At 45.8% G+C, this 23,312-nt stretch overlaps 1 long non-coding RNA gene across 1 annotated transcript; it reads left to right on the top strand.

Moving 5' to 3' along the window:
* Window positions 1-10,176: 10,176 nt before the first annotated feature.
* LOC123139008 (uncharacterized) lies at window positions 10,177-11,527 on the top strand. Its single transcript, XR_006469430.1, has 2 exons — window positions 10,177-10,627; window positions 11,068-11,527. It is a non-coding gene; the product is annotated as an uncharacterized lncRNA (long non-coding RNA).
* The last annotated feature ends 11,785 nt before the right edge of the window (window positions 11,528-23,312 follow it).

Raw genomic sequence — 23,312 nt, 5'->3', positions numbered from 1 at the left:
TGGTCAACTCCATCCGCAAGTTCACCGCCATCAAGAAGCACGCGGACGACCTTGCTGTACTGCTCCAGCCCCGTGCATCCAGGCTCCTCATTGGCTGCCACCCTCATCGGCCTCCATGGTGACGAACTCTTTCAAGCCCTGGTGGCCCTGCAGGTGCCGGAGGTCGCGACGAAGAATGTGCACCTCGAGGCCGCGCTCGCCGCGTAGCGCCTTGCCATTCAAGAAACCGTCGGCCTGCACATCCACGTCTACGAGGAAATCGTCTACATATATAGGCCACTACAAGGCAAGCGAGGACAGAAAGACGTTGGCCTTCTTCCAGCGGCTGGAATCTTTGGACGCCATTGTTCAGAAGCACGTCGACCTAGCCACAGAAGCCGCTGCTACTTAGGCACCATTCAGTGGGTCGGCGCCCTGAGTCGAGGAGGTGGACGTCGTCGATGGATGCATGTCTTCTTCTTGCCTCCTGTAACCAGCACTGCATCGCCTCGTGGCCTTAATGTTTTATTAGTATAGTACTCCCCCCATTCCCAAATATAAGTCTTTCTAAAGATTCGAGGAAGTGACTACTACATACGAAGCAAAATGAGTGAATCTACACTCTAAACTATGTCTACATACATCTGTATGTTGTATTCCATTTGAAATAGTATCTAAAAAGGCTTATATTTATGAACGGAGGGAGTATATGGCATTTTTATTCCAGTCGTAACGTTTGCACTATGAGGTGGGGCCGCAGTTGAGCAAACCCACCCCGCCCACCGGGCGTCGGCCGAGTTTAGAATTAGAAGAGAGAAACGAGGGAGGAGAGCTAGCTGTAGCACGGACGCTGTTGTCAGATGGGACTCGTGTTTATAGAATAGGAGTACTGAGCACTTGTGCCTCTTTTTTTTGAGGGAAAAATTAGTCATATGTCTAGTACCACTAGTTGGGTGCGTGCGACCTATAGCTGTCATCACTTTAGGTCTCCTTTTCGAACCACGGCTATGCTTCACAGTACATATTTTTTCACGCATTTATCCTCCTATATGTACTCCTAGGCTATTTCCACGTGCTCTAATTCGCCGACATGTAGGACATAGAGCATCTGGGTCGTAGTGCATGCACGACTCGAAGCATATGTCAGGGTACTTTACATTTCAGACCTCACGAATTACATGCAAACCCCCCGCAAAAGAATAAATGAATGAATGGATTACTACATAAAACCGGATTATTTTCATGGAAACCAGCTGGGACCCACGAGATCCATGGTCGCATGCAAGGAAAGTTCCTCTTTATTACGCACTGTACGTGCACTGTACGTGGGAAGGGCTTCTGTATTTTGAAAAAAAAACATTCCCCCCGCTGACAGGTCGGACCCACCAGATATATCTTCGCACGCAAGGAAGTGCCTCCTTATTACGCACCAAAAAATGAATACCCCCTGCTAGCTGGGACCCACCATAGTGGGTGGCTGACTTGTGGGCCTACTAAGTTGACGAGGACTGAGGGCTTTGTCAACTTAGTCAATATGAACGATTCTAGCTCCAGTGACCGTACGATGTCCATCCAACGGCCATAGTGCTTCTTCAACCTCTGGTCTTCTTGCTCCAGCCGCCCAAAGCAGCACCGGTTGTGTCAAGTGCTCCTGCCTCTCGTGGACGGCTGTGATGCCGCGGAGGCCTCACCGCCCCCTACTACTCCCACCGCTGGCCCAGGGTATCCCTCTACTCACCCACAACCCCTCTTATTCTACGACGACGGCAGCCTCACGCTGCAGCCGAACCAGTGAACCCTCGTACTCCTCCCCGCGTGGGCATCCACTATTGCGTCTTCCCTGGCTCCGCGTCGTCCCCTTCCTAGGCCTCGCCGTCGTCCACCGCCTTGGTTCTCTCGGCGCGGCGTGGTCAATGTGGTCAATGACCGACTTCCATCAGAAGAGTACTATGCATGGAGAGGCTGACAGCTGGGTCCACAACCACAGCCCAGTTTTTTTGTGATTTTCCAAGTAAGTCGCTTTGTCGAGCCTGTTGGGCTGCAAATCTTTCAAGACGAGGAGAGCTTCATTCGGTTGGCCGAGAAAATGGCCTATCAGTAATGAGAAATGGGATGTACATTTTTAAAATAATCAAACAGGCAAGTAGTTTCAAATATCTTTTTTTTCATTTCGAGATTTTAAATTACATTAATTTTTATGCGTGGAGAATTTGTTGGATTTTATATTGATATACATTTATTTTTAAAATCAGCTTGAATGTGAGTCGAAATTTCAGGATTAAAAACAGTTCGGACCGCACCGAAATATAAAAAAATTCGTATAATTTTTTAACCGTGGCCACAATATGGGTTGTAATGCTAACAAAAAGAATATGGGCTCCAAAAAAAAACCTTAAGAATTAGCAAATGGGCTGTAAATTATTAGAAATAATAGCAGATGGGTTGTATGCTGTTTTCCACAGATTTGAGGCTTTCCTAAAAAAAGGTTGACGCACAAGCAGTGACTGTTGGATGTCCATCGAACGGCCGTCGTGCTTCTTCAATCTCTGCTCTTCCTGCTCCAGCCGCTCAAACAAGCACCGGTGGGACTGCCTGCTCCCTCCTCCCCGCGGCCGGCTGACCGCGCAGGCCTCACCGCCCCATCGTACTCCCATCGCTGGCCTAGCCATCCCTCTACTCACCTACACCTGCTGTTATTCTCCGGTGACGGCAGACGAACCAGTAAACCCTCGTACAGTCCTACCCCCTCCGCGTGGGAAACAACTGCCGAGTCTTCCCTGCCTCTGTGTCGTTCCCTTCCTAGGCCTCGCCGTCGTCCACCGCCCTGGTGCTCTCAGCGCGGCCTGGTCAACGTGGTCAACGACCGACATGCATCTGAAGTGGACTGTACGTGGAGAGGCCGACAGCTAGGTCCACGGTCGCACGCAAGGAAATGCCTCTTTGTTACGCGCAAAATAATGATTCCTCCACCTGACATCAGGGATTCACCGAAAGGGCCTCTGTATTTCGTGAAAAAAGCGTTACCGCCGCTGACAGTTTGGACCCACCAGCTATATCTTCGCACGCAAGGAAGTGCCTCCTTATTACGCACAAAAAAAATGAATACCCCCCCTGTTAGCTAGGACCCAGTATAGTGGCAGGCTGACTTGTGGGCCTACTAAGTTGACGGGGACGAAGGGCTTTCTCATCTTAGTCAATATGCACGATTCTAGCTCTAGTGACCGTACGATGTCCATCCAAAGGCCATAGTGCTTCTTCAACCTCTGGTCTTCTTGCTCCAGCCGCCCAAACCAGCGCCGGTCGTGCCTCGTGCTTCTGCGTCCTGTGGCCGACTGTGATGTGGCGGAGGCCTCACCGCCCCCTACTACTCCCACCATTGGTCATGTCATCCCTCTACTCACCCACACCCTCTGTTATTCTGCGGCGACGGCAGCCTCACATCGCAGCGAATTAGTGAACCCTCATACTCCTCTACGTGTGGTATCCACTGCCGCGTCTTCCCCGGCTCCGCGTCGTCCCCTTCCTAGGCCTCGCCATCGTCCACCGCCCTGGTGCTCTCGGTGCGGCGTGGTCAACGTGGTCAAGGAATGGCTTCCATCGGACGTGGACTATACGCGGATAGGCTGACAGCTGGGTCCACGGCCGCAGCAAGGAAGTGCCTCCTTATTACGTGCAAAATAATTATTCCTCCACCTGACATCGGGGACCCACCGGACGGGCCACCATATTTCACGAAAAAAACGTTTCCCCTGACTGCTGGGACCCACCAGCTACATCTTCGCATGCAAGGAAGTGCGTCCGGGCAAAAAAAACGATTCGCCCCCTGACTGCTGGGACCCACCAGCTACATCTTCGCAGGCAAGGAAGTGCCTGACAGTCAGGACCCACCTGGTCGAAGCGTACGTAGCGTTGTCATTCTGGTCGCTAACGTGTACCTATATATATACTGGTGGATGTAGAGGCGCACGTGTTGTAGTAGAGGCGTGCACGTAGCATGTACACGTACATACAATGTTCAGGGTGCAAGAAAAAAAATACTCCACGTATGTGTACATACGGGCGGGGTCTCGAACGCGTACTCGCGCATACGTACGATGAGGGCTCGTGTTCATGGGGAGGTAACGGAATGCGTCGTGTTCATGGGGAGGCAACGGAATGCGTCGTGTTCATGGGGAGGCAACGGAATGCGTCGTGTTCATCGGGAGGCAACGGAATGCGTCGTGTTCATCGGGAGGCAACGGAACGCGTGGGAGCCAACCGGCTGGGTCAAAACGGAATGTGTGGTCGTGTTCATCGGGAGGGCTTGGACGGAACAGACGATGGAAACGAGGCCTGGTGTACCGCACAACGGAGGAAACGGACCTCCTACGTTCGGAACGGGGTCCTGTTGATCAGGAGGGGTGTGGCGTACAACAAAACGGAGGAAACGGACCTCCTACGGTCGAAACGGGGGTCCTGTTGATCGGGAGGGGTGTGGCGTACCGCAAAACGGACGAAATGGACTTGTATTGGAGCGCAACGGTCGAAACGGGGGTCCTGTTAATCAGGAGGGGTGTGGCGTACCTCGTCCGGACGAAACAGACTTGTGTTGGAGCGCTACGGTCGAAACGGGGGTCCTGTTCTTCGGGAGGGGTGTGGCGTACCGCAAAACGGGACTCCACGGGATACTGTTCATCTCCACCGTCGACCTCCTCCAGCCTCCACGGGCTACTGTTCATCCACCATCGACCTGCTCCAGCCTCCACCTGCGACTGTTCATCCACGGGCTCCCGTTCATCCAACCTCCACCGCGCGCTACTCCACCGGCTACTGTTCAACCACCCCTCTCCACGGGCTCCTGTTCAACCACCCCTCCACGGGCTACTGTTCATCCACCCCTCCACCGTCTACTATTCATCCAACCCTCCACGGGGTCGTCCTGTTCATCCAGCCCTCCATGGGGTCCTGTTCATCCAGCCCCAACCAGCTCGATCGATCGGGGTCCTGTTCATCCAGAGGCAAAGCCACGGGTCCTGTTCATCCACTCCCACCGCTCACTGTTCATCCACCCCCCCACACACAACACTCACTGTTCATCCAGAGAGGCAGCATCGGTCGGCTTCAGTTAGCAGCAATAGCGAAGGAATCGATCGCTCGGGTTCAGTAACGCGTAGCCTGCAGTGCAATCGCTCGGGTTCAGTTAGAGCCCAATGCCTCGCTCGGGTTCAGTCAGAGCCAACGCCTCTCACACATGCGTGTACGTGTACGAGAGAAACGTGCATCGCTCGGCCCCCGACCACCCACCGTAACCGGGAACTCCCCGAAATTTTCCTCGCCCTCGCTTCTACCACGGTTTTTTTCGTCATGGATGGCCCAAAGAATGTCATGCAGCTGCGTCTCCGGCCCGCCCAGGACGAAAAGCCCATTTTCTGTCATGATTTTTTGTCATAGAAGTAGGAGCCCACCACATCTATGATGGTACCGAGTTTTGTCACAATTATCGTCATAGAAGTGTCATATATATGACAGAAAAAAAATTCATTCGACCCAAAATGTCACGGATGTGTCTTTTTTTTGTAGTGCAAGGTACCTTTGAGAGTTAAAGTGTTCATGTGGTTCGTACACAAACAAGTCATTTTAACTAAGGACAATTTGACAAAGCACAATTGGACCGGCTCCATGAGATGTAGTTTTTGTGATAGTAATGAGACCATCAAACACCTCTTTCTTGATTGTCCGATGGCTAAGGTTCTATGGCGGACTGTTCATATCGCGTTTAATATTACTCCTCCGAAGAACATCAACACGTTATTTGGGACGTGGCTGGACGGGGTAGAGTCCCAAACAGTGAAACACATTCGTGTTGGAGTATGTGCTTTACTTTCAGCAGTCTGGAACTGCAGAAATGATTTGGTTTTTAACAGAGCAACAAATACTCATTTTTTGCAGGTTATATTCCGGGCCACTACTTTGATGTGGTCGCTACTCACTCAGACGGAGGCCAGGGAGCATTTGGTTACTGGATCCACCCGATGGGAGATGGTAGCTCGGGTTATATTCAGCCGGTTTGGATGGCAGTCATGTAATATGATAGACAATTAGTTTTCCTATCTTTCTTTTTTGCCAGCCGGTTGTGGCTTTTTCCCTTGGCTCTTTGTGAGCTTTTTTGGTGGTTCGCTTGTTTAAGACCTTGTGACTTGGGATGAACTTATTTGCTTTCTAATAAAGGTGGCCGTATGCATCTTTCTGACGCAGAGGCCGGGGTTAAGCCCCTTTTCCAAAAAAAAAAGAAGTTCAATGAGTGAAACAACGTTGCGTGGCCATAAACATCAATTTTTCAGCAAACATCACATGCCAATTGTTGTAGGCATTTAATTTACCATGAGTGATGTACTTTCCAGTGTTTGTAGCATCAGTTTAGCTACATGTCAGCTGACTGAGTTTTAACTTTTGGATCACTCGATTTTTTAACCGTTGATTACTGCTCCAAGATGCGTGCTTGTTTTTTTTCCTGTCGTGTGTGCTGTCCTGAATTGGGTTGGATGTTTTTTAATTGATCCAAATTTTGGGCCAGTCAATTTTTTGTTGGGCTGAAGCCTGTTACGTGTCTTCTTATTAGGCTATTTGTGTGTGTTTTTGCTTATGTTTTTTTGTTGGCTTTTATGGGCACATTTTGGATGTTGTGTGAATACAAAATATATACACGTAGTAATTTATAATGTGTGTATAAATTGTAATTCTGTGAAAAATGCACAATTATGTGCTTATTTCTTACATACTACTAAAATAGTGCAGTTTCATTATAATTGTATGTTCTGTGAAAATTCCACTACCATATGCATATTCCTGCATATTATTGAAAGCACAATTTTTTGTATATATTGTGTGTAAATTTTGTTATTGTTTGATTATTTTATAATTTATTTCTTCTTAAAGGGTAATATCAATGCAATTAATTCATTCTTACTTAGAAAACATCATTATTTTGATTTTTTTAGTAGTTATTTCATATATATTTTGAAGAGTAATACCAAAACCACTAATTTTTTTTACAAAACTTCATTATTTTGTTTTTGATTTAGTATTGTTTCATTTTCTTTTTTTAAACGTAATACCAATGTCACTAATTCATTCCTTCTTAGGAAACTTTCTTTTTTGTGAGAATTCTACTATTATATACTTATTATTGCATATTATAAAAAACTACAATTTTTGCGTAAAATGTGAGCAAATTTCTCATTTTTTTTATTTTTTGTTTCATTTCTTCTTAAAGGGTAATACCATTGTCACTAATTGATTCTTTCTTAGAAAACTTCATTATTTTGATTTTGATTTTGATTTAGTTTTTATTTTAGTTTCTTTCTTCCTAAAGGGTATTACTAAGGCTTCTAACTCATTCTTTCTTAGAAAAACTTCATTATTTTATTTTTCATTTAGTTTTAATTTTATTTTATTTCTTACTTAATTGCAACACTGTTGCCACTATTGCATTATTTCTTAGGAAATCTCCTTTATTGCAAATATTTCACTATTATATGCTTATTCTGGCATATCAGAAAAAAAATTGTAATTTATGTGTAAATTGTGTACAATTTTTATCATTATTTATTTTTTTATTTTCTTTCTTCCTAAAGTGTAATACCAATGTCATTAATTATTTTTGAGAGAACTTAATTGTTTTCATTTTCTTTTGGTTTTTGTTAAATTACTTTCTTCTTTAAGGGTAATGTGTATGTAGTTCATTCAATCCATCTTAGAAAAATTCATTATTTCTTAGAGAACCTCGTTATTTTGATTTTGCTTCATTTTTATTTCATTTTCTTTCTTCTTAAAGGGTAATACCAATGCCACTAATTCATTTTTTTCTTATAACTTTTTTATTTTGATTTTATTTTAGTTGTTATTTTATTTTATTTCTTATTTAAAGTAATATCTAAGGTACTAATTCATCCCTTCTTGCGGAATTCCTTTTTGTGAAAATTCACTATTGTATGCTTATTGTTGCACATTACAGAAAAGTGTTTATTTTGTGTATACTGTGTGTAAATTTTGTCATTGTTTGATTTGTGTTTTATAAAAATACTTAAAGGGTAATGCCAACACCACTAATTCATTCTTAATTAGTGAACTTCACTATTTTGATTTTGTCTTAGCTTTTATTTTATTTCTTTTTAAAGGGTAATATCAATGTCACTAATTCATTCTTCCTTAGAAAACTTCATTATGTTGATTATTTTGTTTCTTCTTTAAGGGTAATACCAATGCCACTAATTTATTCTTTTTTGGAAAACTTATTTTTGCAACAAAAAAAATCCACCATTATATGCTTATTCTTGTATATTATAACATTACGCAATTTTTTTGTACATTTGTTGGAAATTATGTCACTTTTTTTTGCTTTCTTATTTTTTTCTTAAAGGGTAATTCCAATGCCACTAATTCGTTCTCCTCTAGAAAACTTCTTTTTTTTGCGGCGGGGGGGGGGGGGGGGGGGGGGGGGGGGGGAGTGTTAGTCTTAGTATAAGGGAAAGAAAGGCTAGAGAAAGAAGAAGGCGGCTGGGCCTTTGGATCTTGATCGGGTGGTGGAGACGATTTGACTGAATGCCCAAAAAAAGTAGGTGCCTATCAAATAATAGCCCCCATAACAATTTTTATGCAATGTGTGTACAATTCGTACCACTGTCTAAAGATTGCACTACCATATGCTTATTTTTGCATATTATGAAAAGCTGCAATTCTCATCCGAATTGTGTGCTATTTTTTGTCATTGTTTGTTTTATGTGTTTTTCCATTTTTCGAATGTAAATATGATTGGTAACAAGCTCTCTGTGGATGTAGCATTTCTAAAGAAGCACTTCCGACTGTGGTGATGTTTGAAGTTTTAACCAACGAGACAGGAGCCGCTCGCCCGAGCTACATAGCTACGTGTGGTCGCGTCGCTAGCTAGCCGGCTAACATGCGAAGCTAGCTTATGTGCATATGTGCTTCTAGGACCTACTATGGGACCAGGACGGTGTAGAGTACTTGTGTTAATCAGCGTGAGAAAGTCTAAGTCATCTAAGCGTGAAAAAGGTATAGGCCAATTAGCTTGGAGGTTCCTAGTTGGAGTTGTGGGCGTGCATGGCTTTCACTTGCTCTCGACGCGATAAGTGCAGCTGCATGCGGCCAGCGCAGTTGACAAAATTTAAGCCGTAGGGTGACATGCAACGTGCACATGCATGAGTATGCAGCTCGATAAGTGCACTGTGCACACATCGTTGCCGACAAGCTCGAATTAAACAAGTTTGGGTCAGGCGACTGACCCAATTTTATTTTCAGTCAACTGACCGGGAGCCGGTCTGTTGTAGCATTTATTGCACATATATATATGAGCAACCCCAAATCAAATATTTCAACAAAATGTGGGTTAAGAGACCCAAAAATTAATGCCACTTAATTCGTATTCAAAAGAAGTTTCCTATATCTCAATTTTATGACAATAATTCATATATTATAGACCTAATTAATGGTCGAGGTTGAATATTAAAATGTATGGACACTTTATAATCTAGAAAGAAGGGAGTACTAAGGAATTCATTCATGGTTGTAAAAAAAATGGAAATCACTCGAGGAGGAAAAGAATATGACACGAGATAATGTGAGTTATCTCTAGAAAGCGTAGAACGTCACTTACTATTGCATGTAAACAGATGCCTCAAATGTATTCTATTGTTGAAATGGAGTGGTTGCAAAGTAAAATATATTTTTCTTACTTATCTTATTTCATATATTATGTGATTTTCCTTTATACGGTTGGAGTGATTTCATCGCCACACTTAAAGGACCATATGTACACAAGTCACATTGATGGTTGAACGCAAATTTTGGTTAATACTACTACCTTCGTTCTGGTTTATTAGTCCCCTTCGTATTTTGTGCTAAATTTTACTATAGATTTAACTAACAAAATGTTAGCACATGTCAAAAAATTATATCGCTCGATTCGTATTTAAACATAGTTTTCAAAGATATTATTTTTTATAACGTGCATTAATATTTCAATACTTAAATCTAAAGTTAAAATTTACTATAAAATACAAAGCGGACTAATAAATCAGGACGGAGATAGTATACCACAAGTTTTGTTCTACTTTCCGGGAAAAGTAAAGGCGTCCTCGGACAAACACATTAATAAACAACCAAGGACAACAGGAGCAAGAGGCGGCGAGTAAATATTAATAAGGGAAATGCTTGCGGCCGGTCGACCGGCTAACGACTCGGCCGGTCGCACGCGCGCCGTCTGATTGTTTTTCATCATGTGACTCACATCCCACGCTGACTTATCCTCACGCACGTCAGCACCTTATCCACTCACGCGAACCTTCTCAGCGCTTCCCAGCCATTCTTTCTTTCCCGAGCATCCATCTCATCCTCAAATCGCATCTCCGGCAGCAGCACCGTCGAGGGCCACCACCTCTGCGCGCCCCGCGCACTCGGAGCTTCTCAGCCGCTTCCCATCCATTTTATGCCGCCGTCGGCTTTCTCCGGCGAACTCATCCCCTTCTCTCCTTACAAGTCATGCCCAACCCACTATTCCACTCCTCCGTGTCAGCAGTGGAGGGGGTTGGTTGCCCAAAGCGACTGGAGACAGGGGGCTGTGCATGCACGCGATGGGCGGCGAGCTCTCCAGGTACCTTTTTTTTGCTGGAACTGGAATTCATTGTTGCTGGAACAAGCTGTCTTTTTTGCTACAATCAAGTTTCCTTGGAGTTTGCTATTTCTGGGATTTTTGCTGGAACGGCAGTAATTTGTAGCTGGGACCGATTGTTTCCTTTGCTGCAATCGATTTTGTGTTTGGAGTTTGCTGTTAGTGGGATTTTTGCTGGATCCGGGGTAAAATGTTCCGGCTGTTTGTTTTGCTACAATCAAATTTCTTGAAGTTTGATGTTTGTGGTATTTTTGCTGGAACCATAATAATTTTTTGTTGGAACCGCCTTTTTGTTTTGCTACGTCGAATTGGTTGGAGATTTGTTATTTCTAGGATTTTGCTGGAACCAGTGTTCTTTTTGGCTGGAACCGGCATTTTTTTTTTGCTTCAACTGACCACCATAGCTTTTTTGTTTTGCTGAGATTTTTGCTGGATGCCGGCGGTGCTAGGTGATGACGGCGGCGAGCCGGAGCCGAGGACGCAAGGATGTTGCAACCATGGCGACCACACGCTGGAACCGGCTGTCGTCAAAGCTGCATCCATTGTGACCACACCCTGTGACCCATCGGCGGTCGTGCTGCAATCCCTGTGGCCACGAGTGGGGGACATCGCCGGTGCTCGTCGGCCACGGCCCTGGCCCCAGCCCCGACGGCAGGGCAAATACTAGTTTTGAGATTTGGAAGCGGCAAGCCGGGGACGGCACTGGTCTCTCTCCCCCTTCTTTTTTCCTCTCTGCTTTTGTTTTTCCTATGAGGTGGTCGAAAAAACCGCATCGGACAGTTTAAAATAGTCTAATCGTGTGGTGGTGCGTCGACCGGCCCAAATTTGGGCCGACGTGCCGGCGCCTATCATCGCCCATAATGGCGTGTTCTCATACTTTAAGAGCAACTCCAATGCGGTGATTGATCTCATCCGTCCATGTCTGTTTGGGTTGCCGCGGACAAACACCGGCCCAACGCGCCGACCCATTCCCAAAAATCATCTGCACGGACCTATTTCTGGCCCAAAATTGCACCTGAAATGCCTCGGCGCGGACGTGAAGCGGACGTGTCGCGTGTCCTGTCGGTGTTCGCCGCGGCCAGCATGTCGGCCGACCAACTACCACCCGCGGCCATATTTATGACGACCACCGATACAGGCTCACTAGTCAACCAATGAAAGCGTCGTTTTTTAACCCACGCGTGCAGCGGGGGAGGGAAGGGGCATCATCCGATCCACTTCCGTCCACATCTGGCCCCCCACCACCCCCTTCGTGCTTCCTCGCTGGCGACAACCCAAACCCTAGCCATGGGGCTCTTCGGCAACAGCTTCGGTAGCGGCAAGGGTAAGGGCACCCCTGGCGCCCCATCCTCCCGTGCTCCTACTCCCCCACCTCCTCCACTGTCGGCGCGTGCCCGCTCAGGTTGGTAGTGTCTGCACATCCCGGTGCACCAAACACGGTGGATTTGGGAGTTCGGACAGCCGATGTTGTACCCGGACGTCACGCTGCCACACCACTGGCACCTCGATTCACAGCAGATCCCGGTGCCGGCGGTGCCGCGCTCACAGCGGCCGCATGATGAGGAGGTGCGCAGGAAATGGAAGCAGCTCACGCCGGCGCAGTGGCGCAAGCCCGAGTACACCGTAGACTCTCCCAATTGGGAGGCCTGGTTTGCCCTCGAACACGAGGAGCAATGGCGGCTCGGCGCCCACATCAACCACGACCTTCCATCGCCTCCCCTATGGGTACAGCCGGAGGAAGAGGAGGCGGAGGCAGAGTACCAAGACGCCCTCGAGGAGGCACGTGGTGGGGGACTCCGTCCAGGCGCCCCTGTTTGTGCCGCCACCGCCGCCGGCGCCGCCCCTCGTCGAGCCCAAGGACGAGCCGGAGCCGGAGCGTGATCCAAATCCCACGCGCAAGTGGTCACTACCGACCCCCACTTCGCCGGAGGAGTCCTACTCATGGACTGGCTAGCTTCACGAGTGGGTGAGTGCGCCTCCTTGCTACTTCGATTCCACGCCGCAAAAAGAGGCGGCCCACCTTGAGCGATGGAAGGCGCATTGGCTCGCCGAGGAGGGGGTCGAAGGCAAGCAATAGATGCGGTACGAGCAGATGTTGCGCTGCGACGAGGAGGCTCTGCGGCTTGAGGAGGAGAAGGAGGAGCGTGCCTGCCTCGCCGCTATGTCGCCGCTGCAGCAGACGACAGAGGAGGCTGCCCTGGCCGCCTATCAAGCCGCATTCGGGTGGGTTGGGCCTCCTCCCATCTTCATTGACCTCACCGGCGGCGACAACGACGATGGGAAGGGAAAGGGCAAGGCGGTCTACTAGAGCAGCGTGCAGACGTTTATTTTGAGTTTTTAATTTTCCAGTCATGTTTAAGTGGACTTTGGTCATTGTTTGACCGGTCATTTATGTATAATTATGCCTAATTTGTCAGTTTCTGCCACGTCGGCATAAATGGGTCGGCACCTTTCGTTGGGCGCACCTGGCGACCCAAATGAAAAACCGGACGCGCACGTCCGCCTGGCCTATTTAAATGGATGAAAAATGGATAAAGTGCGTGTCCGTTTGGGTCGCCGCATTGGAGTTGCTCTTGCTGGAATTTTTGTCTATTTTGGGCCTAGCCCAATAGCAGTTTCAGAAATTCCTAATAAATCCTAGACGCCCACGCAGCCCATTCGTGCAAGGCAAGAGGTGGGACTAAAGTTTAGTCCCACCTTGCTAGTTTAGAGGGAGTTGGACCTCTTTATAAGGGAAGTTCCTTCCCCACTTGTATGAGCATGAGAACAAGAGGGAAATTCACGCGCGCTCCTCCTCCGCTGCACGCCTCGCCGCGTCGCGCCGCGCCGCGCCGCGGGTTGCAGGAATGAGCCGAGCCGATGTAAATTTTTGCCACGCACTACGGGTATACGAAAGGGCACGCGGAAGCTGAAACGTTCTGCTGTAGTGGAGATTGAATATGAATGGCGCACCTCTTCGCCTGCTACCTGTTCGTTTTGTCTCCCTCGTTCTCTTCAGCTCCCAGCGCAGCCTCTCGCCTCCTTCTCTTGCGCCTATAAAAGGGAGGTCGCTCCTCCCAGAGAGACGCACCAGAATCTCTTCCTCCTCTCGCCACAAGTTCCTGAGCACTGCGTTGCTGCTACGTTCTTCCTCATCCCGGCTTGCGGCGTGCACCGCAGGTCGGGACAGTAGGCCTCCGAAACCGCACCTCTTTGAGTCATGTACGGGAGAAGGGTGATAAGGTTTTTGGGGAGCGCTCTGCGCGACTACTGACTTCTTCTTCACGGACGCCCTGGACTCTGACGACTACTTCCCCAACGACGACTACTTCCCCGATGTCGACAACCTCCTCGACGACATGGAGGACACCGACCCCAAGTCTAGTGCCTCTGCTCCGGCTGCTGTCCAGTACATGTTCTTATCTTTCCCGTTAGAAGTTCTGCAACAGTTCCTTCTTCTAGTGTTTGCTCTACACATGTTAGGCTCTACTTCATATATGCATCTTGATCTACTGTCTGCTCTAGAGATGATCGGTTCTAGCTCATATATGCACATATTATTTACCTTCTCTTTTTCAAATAGCATGGCTTGTTTTATCACTGCTATACTAGTCATGCTTTATCTAGTATTTCTGTTAATAAAATCATTCAGTAAATTGCTCATATTTCCAACAATCCAAAAACCTTATTATAGGCAATTTACCTCGAATGGTTTTGCTGCTTCCATGAGACCTCCTATGTTTGAGGGTATCCACTATAAGAGGTGGCGCGTGAGAGCAGTCTTATGGTTTCAAACTATGAGTTGCTATGACGCCACTCTTGGTAAACCTGAAGGAGAGCAAGATGCCCAACAGGCACAAGCTTTTCAGAAAATGGATACCTTGTTTAAGGCTGCTCTCTTGAGTGTTCTTGGTGAACATAGTTGATGCTTATGCGTCAATTGACAATGGAAAAGATATGTGAGACGCACTCGAGGCCAAGTTTGGGGTCTCGGATGCCGGCACTGAGCTGTACATCATGGAGCAATTCTATGATTACAGGATGACTGAAGAGCGCTCCGTGGTTGAGCAGGCTCATGAGATATAGTCATTTGCTAGAGAACTTGAGCACTTCAATTGTATCCTACCGGACAAGTTTGTCGCGGGGGGTATCATCTCTAAGCTTCCTCCTTCGTGGAGGAAATTTGCTACCTTACTGAAGCATAAGAGACAGGAGTTTTCTATCCCGGATCTCACTGGTACTCTTGATGTGGAAGAAAAGGCGAGAGCAAAGGACACACGTGCTCGAGGTGTTGAGGGAGGATCTAGTGCCAATCTGGTACAGAAGAAAAACTTCCAGTCCCACAAGTTCAAGAACAAGGGCAAGCTTGATGGTAAAGCAAAGTTTGATGGGAAGAACAAGACTGTACAACACACGAACTTCAAGAAGAAGAGTGACAAGAAGAAAGGTGCTTTTCATGTGTGTGGAGATCCTGATCACTGGGCTCCTAGTTGTCCTAATCGCTATGACAAGCGTCATCCTGGGAAAGGCGGCAAGACCGCTAATGTTGTCATTGGAGACACTGACATGGAGGATGTTGGGTATGGTATATTTCCCACTATTCTTTCAGTATGTCATTCTCCTGATTGGTTGATTGACATGGGTGCTAATGTGCATGTATGCGGTGATATTTCCATGTTTTCGTCTTATCAGACCGCAGGGACTTCAACCGTGCTAATGGGCAACGGTTCAAGTGCTTCTGTTCGTGGTGTTGGCACGGTCGATCTGAAGTTTACTTCAGGGAAGATCGTGCGGCTGAAGAACGTGCATTATGTCCCCTCCGTCAATAAAAATCTTGTTAGCGGATCTCTTCTGTCGAGAGATGGCTATAAGCTTGTCTTTGAGTCGAATAAATTTGTAATATCCAAGTATGGAACCTTTGTTGGTAAAGGCTATGAGTCAGGAGGCCTATTTCGTTTATCCTTATCAGACGTTTGCAATAAAGTTGTTAATCATATTTGCAACAATAGTGAATCAAATGTGTGGCATTCACGTCTTTATCATGTTAACTTTGGTTGCATGTCGCGACTTGCAAAGTTGAACTTAATCCCTAGTTTTAGCACTGTCAAGGGATCTAAGTGTCAAGTGTGTGTGCAAGCTAAGCAACCTCGTAAGTCTCACGTGACTGCGGAGAAGAGAAATCTTGCACCACTAGAACTTATACATTCAGATCTATGTGAAATGAATGGTGTTTTGACAAAAGGTGGAAAGAAATATTTCATGACGTTAATTGACGACTCCACTAGATACTGCCGTGTGTATCTTCTGAAATCTAAGGATGAGGCTTTGAACTTTTCAAGATCTATAAAGCTGAAGTGGAAAACCAACTTGATCGAAAAATCAAGAGGCTTAGGTCCGACCGTGGTGGAGAGTATTTTTCCAATGAATTTGATGCTTTTTGTGTGGAACATGGTATAATCCACGAGAGGATGCCTCCCTACTCACCTCAGTCAAATGGGGTAGCCGAAAGAAAGAACCGTACTCTAACTGATTTGGTTAACGTCATGTTAGACACATCGGGTCTCTCCAAGGCATGGTGGGGGAAGGCGATATTGACTGCATGTCATGTCCTAAACCGAGTTCCCACAAAGAACAAAGAGATAACTCCATTCGAGGAATGGGAGAAGAAAAGGTTAAAACTCTCTTATCTACGAACCTGGGGTTGTTTGGCGAAAGTCAATGTGCCAATTCCAAAGAAGCGAAAGCTGGGACCAAAAACTGTGGATTGTGTTTTCCTGGGATATGCTTTTCATGGCATTGGCTATAGATTCTTGGTTGTAAAATCTGAGGTACCTGACATGCATGTCGGTACGATCATGGAGTCGAATGATGCGATTTTCTTTGAAGATATCTTTCCCATGAAGGATATGGCTACCTCATCTAATCAGGAGATGCCTAGTTCATCGAATCAGGAACCAGTTACAATTACTGAACCTGCCATTTCGATGGAACACTTTGAAAGTCCTGTGGAGGAGAACAATGAAGTTCCTACTAGGAGCAAGAGACAGAGGACAGCAAAGTCCTTTGGTGATGATTTTCTTGTGTATCTCATAGATGACACTCCCAGTTCTATTTCGGATGCCTATGCATCGGAAGATGCTGACTACTGGAAGGAAGCGGTTCGTAGCGAGATGGATTCCATCTTGGCGAATGAAACTTGGGAGATAACTGATCGTCCTTATGGGTGCAAACCTATAGGATGCAAATGGGTATTCAAGAAGAAGCTTAGGTCTGATGGTACTATTGAAAAGTACAAGGCTTGGCTCGTGGCAAAGGGTACCCAAAAGGAAGGTGAAGACTTCTTTGATACTTACTCACCTGTGGCTCGATTGACCACTATTCGAGTTCTACTTTCACTAGCTGCCTCACATGGTCTTCTCGTTCATCAAATGGATGTTAAGACTGCTTTCCTAAATGGAGAGTTGGATGAGGAAATTTATATGGAACAACCAGATGGGTTTCTAATAGATGGTCAAGAAGGGAAAGTGTGCAAGTTGCTGAAGTCTTTGTATGGACTCAAGCAAGCACCCAAACAGTGGCATGAGAAGCTCGAAAGAACTTTAACAACTGCAGGCTTTGTTGTGAACGAAGCTGACAAATGTGTGTACTATCGCCATGGTGGGGGCGAGGGAGTTATGCTTTGCTTGTATGCTGATGACATACTGATTTTCGGAACAAATCTGAATGTTATTAAGGAGGTCAAGGATTTCCTATCACGTTGTTTTGAGATGAAAGATTTAGGAGTGGCTAATGTCATTCTGAACATCAAGTTGTTGAGAGATGATGATGGTGGGATTACATTGCTTCAATCTCACTATGTGGAAAAGATCTTGAGTCACTTTGGCTACAGTGACTGCAAGCCCTCTCCAACACCATATGATGCTAGTGTGTTGCTTCAAAAGAATCGAAGAATTGCTAGAGATCAATTGAAGTATTCTTAGATTATTGGCTCGCTTATGTACTTAGCCAGTGCTACAAGACCTGACATCTTTTTTGCTGTTAGCAAACTGAGTCGGTTTGTTTCAAAACCAGGAGATGTGCATTGGAAAGCTCTAGAGAGAGTTTTGCGTTATTTGAAAGGCACTGTGAATTATGGAATTCACTACACTGGGCACCCAAAGGTGCTTGAAGGGTATAGTGACTCAAACTGGATCTCAGATGCTGATGAGATAAAGGCCACGAGCGGTTATGTATTCACTCATGGAGGTGGCGCTGTTTCTTGAAAGTCTTGCAAGCAGACCATCTTAACAAGGTCAACAATGGAAGCAGAACTCACAGCACTAGGTACAGCTACGGTCGAAGCAAATTGGCTTCGTCGGCTCTTGAATGACTTACTGGTAGTTGAGAAACCTGTACCAGGTATCCTTATGAACTGTGACAATCAAACTGTGATCACTAAAGTGAGCAGCTCAAAGGATAACATGAAGTCATCAAGACACGTTCAGAGAAGGTTAAAGTCTGACAGAAAAATGAAAAACTCCGGAGTTATTGCATTGGATTATATCCAAACGTCTAAAAATCTGGCAGATCCTTTTACTAAGGGTCTATCACGTAATGTGATAGATAATGCATCGAGGGAGATGGGAATGAGACCCACAATATGAGTTGTTCACAGTGATAACCTATTCTTTGTGATCGGAGATCCCGTGAATTAGATGTGGAAGACAAGCTGTTGGTTAACTGAGAGGAGAGTATCCTTACTGTTAAAATACCACTCCATGAAGATGCAATACTCTCCTAATCTGCATGGCAGGTTGATGTATATCTTAATGTGTTCTAAGTGGCTCTTTGAAGCAGAGATGTTGTCCTGCAGAACATCTTTTAAAGAACGCACCTATATGAGTCTGATTGTTAAACGTCGCAATCTATGAGAGTAGGGTTCTCTCTAGTAAACTCATGAAAGGTCTCGGAGTATGACGCATAAGCTCCACCCGCGGGGAAGACCCACGGTAGCCACGTATCGTTCAAGACTTTATGTGAAGCTAGATTCGCAGAAAACTTGCAGTTCGAGGCCCAGTCCACTGTTTAAGTTGCTTACTAATGTAGCATAGAGTTCTAGGTGGAAGTTCAACTTAACAGTCTCCACTACAGTACCGGTATATAAAACAGTGTTTTGGAACCAAAGACAAATTTTGTGTGCCTCTGGGATCTAGTGGGGGATTGCTGGAATTTTTGTCTATTTTGGGCCTAGCCCAATAGCAGTTTCAGAAATTCCTAATAAATCCTAGAGGCCCACGCAGCCCATTCGTGCAAGGCAAGAGGTGAAACTAAAGTTTAGTCCCACCTTGCTAGTTTAGAGGGAGTTGGACCTCTTTATAAGGGAGGCTCCTTCCCCACTTGTATGAGCATGAGAACAAGAGGGACATCCACACGCGCTCCTCCTCCGCCGCCCGCCTCGCCACGCCACGCCTCGTCACGACGCACCGCGGGTTGCGGGAATGAGCCGAGCCGATGTAAATTTTGCTGCCTGTTCGTTTCGTCTCCCTCGTTCTCTTCAGCTCCCAGCGCAGCCTCTCGCCTCCTTCTCTTGCGCCTATAAAAGGGAGGTCGCTCCTCCCAGAGAGACACACAGAATCTCTTCCTCCTCTCGCCACAAGTTCCTGAGCACTGTGTTGCTGCTACGTTCTTCCTCATCGCGGCTTGCAGAGTGCACCGCAGGTCGGGACAGTAGGCCTCCGAAACCGCACCTCTTTGAGTCCTGTACGGGAGAAGGGTGATAAGGTTTTTGGGGAGCGCTCTGCGCGACTACTGACTTCTTCGTCACGGACGCCCCGGACTCCGACGACTACTTCCCCAACGACGACTACTTCCCCGACGTCGACAACCTCCTCGACGACATGGAGGACACCAACCCCAAGTCCTGTGCCTCTGCTCCGGCTGCTGTCCAGTACGTGTTCTTATCTTTCCTGTTAGAAGTTCTGCAACAGTTCCTTCTTCTAGTGTTTGCTCTACACATGTTAGTCTCTACTTCATATATGCATCTTGATCTACTGTCTGCTCTAGAGATGATCGGTTCTAGATCATATATGCACATATTATTTACCTTCTCTTTTTCAAATAACATGGCTTGTTTTATCACTGCTATACTAGTCATGCTTTATCTAGTATTTTTGTTAATAAAATCATTCGGTAAATTGCTCATATTTCCAACAGCTCTAAGTCGCATGAGTCCATTTATGATAAAATGGACATAATACATATATTGTTTTCATTCAATCTTTACCAGCGTCGGAGACCAAGCCATGCTTAGCTCAACCAGTTGGTATCTCTCTGGGTGATGAAATATACGAATCAACACTCTAGGATGAAATGCATCGAATTAATAACATAGAGCCACGTTGGGCTATGTTCTTGTTAGCTTTACTTCTCTTCTCGGGAATCTTTTTTCATACTTGTCACCGACTCAAATTTCCAATACATCCCGTTCCCTACTAGATCATGCTATGTGACTGCCGATGCCAATCACCGTGGTCGTCATTGTTGCTCTCATCCTAAACTTAGGCATTCTCCCCTAGCAATTGAGCCTGATCCTGCTACATGTGGGAGCTAGTAGATATGTATAGAAGGTCAGCAAGTGAAACTGCACTGTGTGCCTAGGACATCAATTCTTCACCAAACATCACACTGTTGAGGCCATTTAATTTACGGCGTGTGTCGTGCTTGCCAATGTTTGTAGCATTTATTGCACATATACATATGAGCAACCAGAAATCGAATAATGTCAGCCTATCATGACAAAGAACCTATCACAAACTCAACAACAATGAGAAACTTCTTAGTGTTGATGGATTTCCAGCTCGGATAGTAAAAGAAATATAGATTGCGCACTAAACCCTTTGTGTAACATAACACAAACATGAATGCAAAAGATTCGTTAGTTAGTTAGTGATGGTGAAGTTGCGATTCATAAGTGGGGAAAGACTATTTGGTTTGATTTTGGATTATTTGCTAATTTCAATTCTTCATGGCCTTGAAAATCCTGGCTCTTTTTGACTACTTGAGATGATCCATATTTAAACACATATCTCGGAGTGTCATATTATACGGATGGGCATACGCAATAAAAGTAACCAATAGACGGATTTGGTATAGGTAATTTGTGTCTGAGTTGATAGGTGCAATAATTTTGATAAAATGTGGGTCAAGTGACCCAAAAACTATCCCACTGAATTCGTATTCATAAGTAGTTTCCTATATTACAATTTTATGGCAATAATTCATTTACTATTAGCCAAATAAATAGTCAATGTTGAATCTAAAAATGTATGGACACTTTATAATCTAGTAAGCAGGAGTACTAAGGAATTCACTCAAGGTCGCTGCAAAAAGGAGAGAAGAAAATCACTCAAGGAGGACAAGAATACGACAGGAGATGATGTGAGTTATCTATGGAAAGAAGTAGGACGGCACTTTTTTTCAATAAAGGGCGCTTTTATTATTTCAAAATGTAGCATCAAGTGATACAAAGCATTTAGAGTATCACCCGGCCTCTGTATAATTAGGATGCACATAGCCAAACATCAAAAATCTGACAAGAAAAAAAATGACAATTCGGCAAGAGTAGAGTCCTATAGACCGACACTATGCCTATGTCGTAACGGTTGGTGGACCAATGCGTAGATTATGCTGCCACCCATGTTGGGTAAAAAACTCCATAGCCACCTGCTCCAATCGCGTATACACCGCCTTGAATAGCGGTTGGTACTCCGCACGTTGTAGCATAGACCACATACGAAGCGAGTGCGTACAACGGAAAATAACCTGCAAAGGTGAAGCATTTTTGTCATTAAAAACCAAATCGTTTCTACATAGCCAAAGCGACCATAGTAAGGCATAAGCTCCCACCCTTATTAGCGTTTTGAACCTATTTGAAATACCGTCCAACCAATGACCAAAAATATTGGCAACACTTGTGGGCGGATACAAATTTGACGCTATTTGGATGACTGACCACGTAGAACACGCAAACTTGCATTAAAAAAGAGGTGTTTGATTGTCTCTTTATGAGTACAAAAACAACACTTCTTACTTCCTGACCAGTTGCGTCGTGCAAGGTTGTCTTTGGTTAGCACAACACCTCTACGAAGATACCACATGAATATTTTAACTTTTAGTGGAATCTTTGCCTTCCAGATTTTTTTGTTATTGCTCTCCGATACCTCAGAATGCGTGAGCGCACGATACATAGAGTCTACCGTGAAAGACCCCGATGTAGTAAGGTTCCAGTGAAACACATCACGGCCTTGCGTCAGGTTAATCAGATCGAGACGGGATAAGAGATTATGCCATGACATAAGTCGGGCGCCAACCAAATCCCGCCTGAACAGAATATTCGGCGGGGATGAGCTGAGCACCGGCGCAATAGTATTGTTCTTATCGTGAGCAATGTTGTACAAGGCTGGATATTGTTCTCGGAGACTGGCATTGCCTAGCCAGATGTCTTCCCAGAAACGAATCTCCGACCCGTCCTTTATCGCGAAAGACCCAAAGCGAAAGAGTTGTTTCTTTGCCACCATTAGGCCAGCCCAAAAGTGTGAGTCGCCAGGTTTCCAATATGCCTGAGACACCGCCTTTTGGCCTAGATACTTGTTGCGCAGCATGGTTTGCCAAACACCATCCTCAGTAAGAAGTTTGAACAACCATTTACTAAGTAGAGCCTCATTTTTGACCTGCAGGTCATGAATTCCAAGGCCACCTTGGTCTTTCGGCCTACAAACCACGCTCCATTTGGTCAGCCGGTATTTTTTCTTTTCACCATCTCCTTGCCAAAAGAATCTGGACCTAAAATAGTCCAATCTTTGCAAGACCCCTTTTGGGAGTTGGAAGAAAGAAAGCATATAGAGAACCATATTTGTGAGGACAGAGTTTATCAAAATCAGCCATCCTCCAACTGAGAGCAACTTGCCTTTCCAACTGCTCAACCGTTTCTCTAGTCGCTCCTCTACATGCTTCCACTCCGCAATGGTGAGACGTCGATAATGAATTGGTATTCCCAGATATTTGATCGGGAATTGGCCAAGTGCGCAACCAAATAGGTCCGCATAATCGGCCGATACCTCGACGGCTTCTCCAAAGCAGAACACTTCGCTTTTTATGGAAGTTAATTTTAATACCTGACATTTGCTCAAACGCTGACAACAGGAGTTTCATGTTTCGAGCCTTGTCCAGGTCATGTTCCATAAAAAGTATCGTGTCATCAGCATATTGCAGAATAGAGAGGCCACTATCCACAAGGTGTGGCACTACCCCAGCAATTTGCCCGTCCTGCTTGGCGCGCTCAATTAGAATTGCCAACATGTCATCTACAATGTTAAATAACATTGGGGACATGGGGTCACCCTGTCGTAGTCCTTTTTTTGTCTGGAAGTAATGACCTACACCATCATTGACTTTGATGGCAATGCTACCTCCAATTACAAAATTTTGGATCCAATGGCACCATTTTTCAGAGAAACCTTTCATCCTTAGGGCCTGTTGGAGGAAAGACCATTTGACCTTGTCATAGGCTTTTTCAAAGTCAATTTTGAATACTACTCCACTTAGGTTTTTCCGATGCATCTCGTGGACGGTCTCATGTAGGATTACTACACCATCAAGTATATTCATTCCTTGCATGAAAGCCGTTTGAGATGGTCGGACAACATGGTCC

Source organism: Triticum aestivum, chromosome 1B (assembly GCF_018294505.1).
Source record: "Triticum aestivum cultivar Chinese Spring chromosome 1B, IWGSC CS RefSeq v2.1, whole genome shotgun sequence".
Lineage (NCBI taxonomy): Eukaryota > Viridiplantae > Streptophyta > Magnoliopsida > Poales > Poaceae > Triticum > Triticum aestivum.
The sequence above is the reverse complement of the archived record's forward strand: the minus strand, read 5'-3'. Positions and strand labels throughout refer to the sequence as shown.